Here is an 8,738-nt window from a genome sequence, read left to right on the forward strand (position 1 = left end):
TAATTTTATTTTTATTATAATTATATTAATTATGTAATAATTAATATTATTATATATATTATAATATTAAAATATAATATTACATTGTATAATATTATAAATTAAAAATGAAAAAATTATATATAATATAATATAATATATATATAATAAAAATTAAATATAATATAATATTATAATATTAAGAATGTAATATTACATTATACAATATTATATTATACTATAAGTAATTGAAAGATAGTTATTATTGATAAATGAAGTAATATATTTAGTGTACTATATAGTACACTATATAGTGTACTATATAGTGTAATATATCTATTCGATATATTATTTGTACTTTGTGTGTTTGAAAATTTTAAATTGCATTCCATTTTCATTCATGTTATCTAAACAGTCGAATCTAATGATGTTAAAAGAAATTATAATCTATTTAGCAAGCGAGTGTTTATTGCAAGTAATCACTTCCAAGGCGCAAACGTAAAATTAACAAAAGATATGGATAATCAGTAGAATTATTTCAATGTTTAATCTTTCCAATAATGTAAAATCTGTTCAAAGAAGTAATTTTACATAGTATTTTATTTATGAATAATATATTTGAAAAAAATTTGATAAATTATAGAGTACATATAATATATTCAGAAGTAAGATAATTTTTTTCTAATATAAAATTATTTCTATTCTATAGAAAAATTAATTTTGATGTTATGATTTAGAATTATTTTTTATAAAAAATCTGAAGAATTATTTAAATAACTGAAAGAAAATTTTTTTGTAATATAAAAGACGAATACTTTTGTATCTGATTATAGCATACACACACACACACACACACACACGCGCGCGTATATATATATCGATATTGAATGTATTAATAAGAAAAATTTTAATTATATTATTACATTATTAAAATAAAAATATCATAGGGCAATACATAAGAAAAGAATGGTTTTATCGATAAATAATATTTTGACACACAATTTTCTTAGTCAGTATCAATTTAGATATAGCAATCAAAAATAATATTTAAGAATATATATACATATATATACGTATATAAACGTATATATATAAATATAAATATAATTAAATAATGAATATAAATTTAATTAATCTTATACTGATTAATTAAATATTAAAATATCGAAGTGGTTAAAATATCGAAATGATTTGAAATCTGAATATCTTCATAATTATTTAATTTATTTTGAATATTTCATACTTATTTAATTAATTTTTTTATGTTATTTATTGAATTAATGAAAATTTGATTATTTTCAAAGTATTTGATGATTAAACATAGTTAACTAATAAAATGATCAGATTTTAAAGTAATTTAAAGTAATCAAAAATATTCTAATCATTCTGTTATTGTATTCTCATTAATAGTTTGTTTTTAGTAAAAATGAGAAGCATATCTGTTTCAGGAATAAATTAAATTCTAGTAATTATATATATTTATATTAAATAGGTTTTATATATATAGAAGTTAAATTTCTTATTTTCATTTTAATCTAATTTAATCTATTAATATTTCAATATTGTAATCATATATATATCAAATCTTGTAAATTTTAATCTTTGAAATCAAGAAATAGATAATAGATATTAAATAAATATAATTTAGTTATGTTATATTATAATATTATTATTGTTAAAAAAATGTGATTGTATAAAAGTGTAATCTATAAATATAAAAAATAAATAAATTATAATAATAAAATGATAATAAGAAATAAATCATTTTGAAATAGATCAATTTTTTGAATTATTTATATCTATTAAAAACAATAAGTAATAAAATAATGCAAATTTGATGTATGATTATTTATTTTGTTATTATAATCTATTTGTAATTTAGAAAAATATAAAAAAAAATAAGTCGATATAACATAAAATAATAGGAAAAATAAAATAAAAAGGAAGAGTTATAATTTTGATGAACTAAATTTTTTATTATAATTTTGCAATCTTGAATTTTGGAAATAGGGAAAATGACAAGAGAAAGATCCTAAATGAAAATAAGTGTAACTTTTTTATTTTTTATATAAAAAAAAGAATTTTTTTAAAAAAAGAATAACTAATTTTATTATAATAATCTTATATGATTTTTTTTTTTATTTATTTTCTTGAATTTACGACTGATTCATTTTGAGTTATTTAGCGTGATCTGCGGAAATGATAACAGATTGATTTGAAATTGATATATGAGAAGATATTCTTCAGTGATAATTCTTCAGAATTCAAAATTAGATTTTATTTTGTGCAGATTTTTAATTCTTATGTGATATAGCAATAAAATTATTTATAAAAAATCATAATGTTATAGTTATCTTTGATTATAATTATTTTATAGTTATATTTGATTATAAGATGAAAAATTAATTGATGAATTTATTTATCATTTTATCCAATTATTGTTAGTATAAAATTCATATCATTATTTTAAAACATTGTATAATCCTCTAAATTCTAAAAGAAAATTTATGTATTATTTATCGAATTTTTAATATAACAATATTGATAATTTCTTTGTCTTTTATTATATATTGCAGATAATAAAATATTTTGTGATGAATTTGTTTGTTTGATATTTTAATGAAATCATAATAGATAACTCTGAAATACATTAATTGTAAAATGAATAAATTATTCTAAGAAAATAATCTTATATATATCTATGAATAAATAAATAATATCAATATAATAACGAAATATCAAAATTATTTTATGATTCAATTCATTTCTAAAAATTTATTTTTCATTATTTATCGTTACTTATCGTTTAACTCTTTATTCATTAATTTATGATATTAAAAAAAGGTACTAGATAAAATATAAATTTGTGATTTCATTTTAATTTTTTCATATATAGAGATGATAACGAAGAAAATCAGTACGAATTAATAAAACCAAATTAAAAAATAATATTTGATATCTTATCCAACATTTTTTCTATTTCTAATGTTTTCTAGATTTTTCAAAACATTTTACATGAACAATTATTATATTATATAACTATTATATAACTATTATATAATAACTATTAAATAACTATATTATAATAGCTAATAATAACTATTAATAATTGTATTATAATAGCAAATATATTATATAAAATATATTTGAAAATAAAAAAAAACATTTCCATGATTTAGTCAAAATTAATTTTTCATATCTAATATTATATCTACGATTTTATGAAAATTTAAAATGTAGAAAAATAAAAAAAAATCAATGAAAAAAAATATTACGGTAAATTTTTAGATTTTTCTTTTATAACAAATTAAGTTAGGAAAATAATGTAATGTCTCAAATTTCATTAAATTTTGATGTATGTTTAAAGAATTTGACATATATTATGTACATGAATATATAATAATTTTTTAATATAAATGTATTATTTAATAAAATTAAGTAAAAGTAAAAAATTAATATGAATTATATTTAAAAAAAATATTTATTTATCATGATTATTATATCTCAGTTACATTTATAAAAACTATAGAAATTAAATTATATAATATTATATATATAATATATAATAATAAATAGATATTATAATATATGCTATAATATTACTATTATATTAAACTATATAATAATATCCACAAATCGTTAAAATTATACATTTAATGTAAAAATTATAAATGTTATACTAAAAGGTTTAAATATAAATGAATTCTATGATATTAATATACGTATAGGAAAAGAATAATTATAAAATAAAATTTCATTAATATTTTTTTTTTTAAATATTAGAGTATATTATAATATATTAAAATATATTTTGTTTTCGTTCATTTAGTTCAAAATCATTAGATAATTGTTAACAGACAATAAACTGATTAACAATCGTTTAACTTAAGAATTGATCAATAATCTATAATTTTTAAATTAAAAAATACAGTCAATCTGAAACACATTAAACGCGATATTATTTAAAATCGTAATAGGCAAATTAAAATTATTTTTATTTTTTATAGCGCGAATTAGACAAAAGATAAAAGTAGAAGTCAAATCGAAAAAACGATAAGATCAATGATGCTTTCTGAAAAATTTTGCTTCGTTGAATTACAATTATTGTAACAATAATAATGTGTAGATAGTAAAATTAAGGCAATTATGAATTTTATTTTGTTAACTGAGAAAACTTTCCTTTGCGAAGAATAAGATGATCAAGCTTATCTCCTCTACTCAATAATATGAAAACTCTTCGAGATAATATCCATTTGATATGTTTCGCTATTTTCTATCATCTCTCATATTAAATTTTTTTAATGTGATCATCTTACAATCTCTTTCCTAAGTCTGAAGTGTTATTATTACAAATTAATTGTATTGAATATTATTTATTATTATAAAATGATTGTGAAAAGATAAAATTATAATCTCTTTAATATCAAGAATGTGAATAAATATTATGAATTATTGCAATATCAAAAAAATTAGCAGATGAAAATCGTTGACTTATATTTATTATTAAATTATTATTGATTTTTATTAAAATAATTATAAAATAAGAGATATAACATGAGATATTAAATATTAAATTAAATTTAATATAAAAATTAAATTTAATTTTATTTAATATCATATAGTATTTGATAGTAATTGAAATATTATTTTAAGAATATAAATTAATAGAAAAATTTTTTATAAATTTTAACAATATATTTCTGAAATTGATTTTGAAATATAAAGTAAATATATGTCTATATAATTTTAAATAATATAATTAGATTTTAATTTATTCATATGAAAAAACTTATTTTTTAGATAAATTAAAGATTTTATTACATATCTTATTTTTTTTAATTACCAAAATTCCTAATTAATCTAAATATATTTGAATAAAACATTTTAAAAGACTATATATAAATAAATACTTTCTAAAAATTATTAAATTATTATTAAGTAAAATANTTATTCATAATGATTTTAATTTTAAATTAAAAAATTATTCGAAATATCTGTAAAAATAATTTTAAATATTAATTATTGGAAAATGAAAATATTATTTTTTATTTAACAAAGTTAATTCCATAACAAAGTCAATTCAAGATAGATTGTTTCAATTCTTTGTAATAAATATAACATATAAAACATATTTGTTGGAATTGCAAAAAAATTACCTCCTATTTAATATATTAAATATGTTATAAAAAATTTTAAATAATTTTTTTCTGTACATATAATTAACTTTAATTTTTGAAATATTTATAACTATTTGGAATTTCTAACTATATGGAATTTCGTGTATACGTATACATTTTTGAAAAAATGTTAGCGTGTAACTACAATATCAACTGTTTATATAAATACATCATAATAATGATATCCAAAAAATGTTAATATTATTACACTTTAGTATTTATCCATAGAAAACTTTGGCAATTTATGGATTTCTATGAATAAACATTAATAATGATGAATTTATGAAATATTCAAGTATTATATAATGTAAAGTTATCAAGTCTTTCGCAATTCATGAGAAAGTAGTTTTTTGATCGAATATACCTATTAGTTTGTTGTGATATGTTTATAATTTTATTTATATGAATTTATCGAGCATGAAGTACGTTCACATAATCAGGCTGTTCATATAATAGGATCACTTAATTCATTAATTTATTTCTTATTAATTAATAGGAATTTACATTTATATAAAAGAATTTGATGAAATATTTTCTCTAAAAAGCAATAATAATATTAAATATAATAATTTTGCAAGTATAATAATTATCTGATGAATTCTATTTATTTTGTATCATAAATATAATATATATATTCAATTATATTATATTATAAAAAAATTTATATAAATAAAATGACATTTGATCGTAATTCAGATAATGGGAAATTTACCAAAGTTCGAATAATCAAATGTAAGATTTTGTTTATATAAAAAAATTCATATAAACTTAGTTTTAATAAATTTAATAATATATATTATATATTATATATTGAATATTATAGTTTATTGATTGTTCATGATATAATTCTACATAATTTTTTATAAAAAAAAAAAATATTTGTTATAATATTCAATATACTTTCTATCAAATATGTTACTTGGACTTCGGTCAGCGCGACAGCATGTAACCAACGCTAACATCGCGGCTTGATTATGCCATACGTTTCGTGATTAGTTTTTTTTGTTAATAACTCGTTAAAAAAGTCATAACGAAAATTTTTGCAAAGAAAAATGTTGCTTGAAATCATCTCAGGAATCTTCAGTTAAGGAATGTTCCTATATTTTTAGAACACTTTGTATTAACAAAAAATAAATGAATATTATATTATCATGAATATAAATATATATTCATAAAATTCTACATATTTTATAATAAAAAACAAATTTTTTATAAATATCCCGAAAGCTAAGATCGGTTATAAAGAAAAATATATAAAGAAAAAATTATTCAGAATTTTGTTCTCTATAATATACTTAAAAATCATCGAAATCAAAGAAGAAATAGCTTTTCTATAATATATACTTCATCAAATTAAAAATTCAAAAAAAATTATTAGTTAAGTTATAAAAGAAGAAAAAAACTATTTTTGTTTCTTTCAAATGCATTATTTTCTATTGTAATTTTTTATCATAGGAATTTTTAAATAATTTTTCGAAAAATTTATTTACATTTTATTATATTTAGTCACAAAATAAAAATATTTGTATGTTGTGTATTATTATTAAGACTGAATAAATTATTATATATTTTTAGCATAACATAAATTTATATCGTTTCATATATAAATTTTTACATATTTCATTTTTATTTCTTTATTGAAATAATAAAAGTCAATTTAAATATTGATATGATTGACTTCTTAGTAGTGTATTAAAATTAAAAAAATATATGTGTTTAGTTAATTAGTAATAATATTTAATTATGTAATAAAAAAATTTATTATCTCAAATTTAATAATTTAAAAATTAATAATTAAATAAAACTTTTTTATCTCAATGTGTCAAGAATATTTATATAATAAGATTCTTTATTTATAGAAATTATTTTTTTTCATATTCTTATGAAAGGATTTTATAAAACATTTTTCCAAAATCCATAATAATATATTATAAATTTAGGAATAATTTTACAAACATAATAATTACTTATGTTTTAATGAATTAATGTTTTATTTTATTTATTCTATTATATTATTACTACTATTTTTATTATATTATAAAGACATTTATATATAGTGACATTTGGCGATAATTTAGAGAGGTAATAATAGCTCAACTATGTACTAAATGTAAATAATCAAGCACTATAAAAAATTTTTCGCTTTCGTTCAATAATATTTTCGTTTTCGTTCAAGATAATATAAGAAAATTCTTTATAGACAGCACATCGAAAAAAATAACTATGGTTACGATACAGGAATTCCAAAACGGAGTTTGGCTACCTAATCTGCAAGCTGAATCGGTCGATGAAAACGTGAGCCTCTTAGGCGAACAATTTGCATCTTCTATGAGTTTGAGAATCATCGCATCTAATTTGCAATGTGGTCAACGCAATAAAGAATGCGATCAGTTGTTGAGACAGGACAAATAAGTTCACGAGTGTCATTCTTGTCATTTCTTTTCTCGCTTCAGGACTCGCGATTAGGTCATCACGAAAGCGCATGTTGGAATTTCAATGGTTCTTTTCGAACGCACTCATTGAATAGGAAAGAAACAAAATTAACAAGCTTTTAATGGAAAAGTAGTTTAATTCAATAGTGAAATATTCACATTGCACCGAGAGAAAGTACCTTGAGTTCTAAGTTTCAGAAAAGAACATATAGAATTCGCTATAACAAAGAATAAAGAGAAAGAAACTGACAAAATGTTTGAATTAAATTTGATATTTTCAAGTTTTTGCATTATTTTATAATTAATTTATAAAATATATATAATTATAATTATTTTATAATAATTGTTTATTTTTTTTTCTATTTCGAATAGAAATTTCTTTACCGATTCAATAAAAAGTAAATGTTTACAATAATATTTTACATAACTACTAATTTCAGTTAAATTATAAATTATATATATATATATAGGTTTTTAATAGGTATACGCTCAATAATACAATTAAATAGTAGATAATTAACAATCATGATTATTGTACTTGGTTTACTAAAAATAATCATAATGATTATAATCATTAATCAAGTAATTTATAATTATAAATTATAAATTAATAATTATATATTTCATTTTTATCTAAAATACTATATATATATAAAAAAAATTTTCTAAAAAGACAAAAAATTATTCCGTATAATAATGAGTTTTTTTCAATTTTGAGAATAATATCACTCAAATTACAGATTTATCTATTTGTAAAACAGAATCATAAATATAATATTTTAAAAATTTTAAATAAATAACAACAAAATTTGAATATTTTCAATTAATATTTATTTTCAATTAATATTTATTAGTAAAAAGATATTCATAGTATTTTTATTATAAATGAATTATTGACAATTATAATGAAAAATGTAAATATTTTATAATTAATATTAAAATAATCATGATTTTTGATTAGTTCTTTTATTCGTTAATCAATAATTATTAATCAGAAATCATGAATTATATAATATATTATAATTATAATTTTTATATTAATCATAGTTTTATTTCATTATTTCATTGTTTTGATCAAGTTTATTCAATAATTTATTCAACAATTATATTAATTTTAAATTTTAATAATATTAAATATTTTTCAAAATGT

The 8,738-nt window shown here is 17.0% G+C and overlaps 1 protein-coding gene across 1 annotated transcript in view; it reads right to left on the minus strand.

The window, feature by feature from the left end:
• The window catches only part of LOC102677135 (protein rhomboid-like), a 33,251-nt gene that overhangs the window by 1,076 nt on the left and 23,437 nt on the right, over positions 1-8,738 (minus strand). The gene's annotated exons all lie outside the window — the stretch shown is intronic.

The sequence above is a fragment of the Apis dorsata genome, unplaced genomic scaffold (assembly GCF_000469605.1).
Source record: "Apis dorsata unplaced genomic scaffold, Apis dorsata 1.3 scaffold_1062, whole genome shotgun sequence".
Taxonomy (NCBI): domain Eukaryota; kingdom Metazoa; phylum Arthropoda; class Insecta; order Hymenoptera; family Apidae; genus Apis; species Apis dorsata.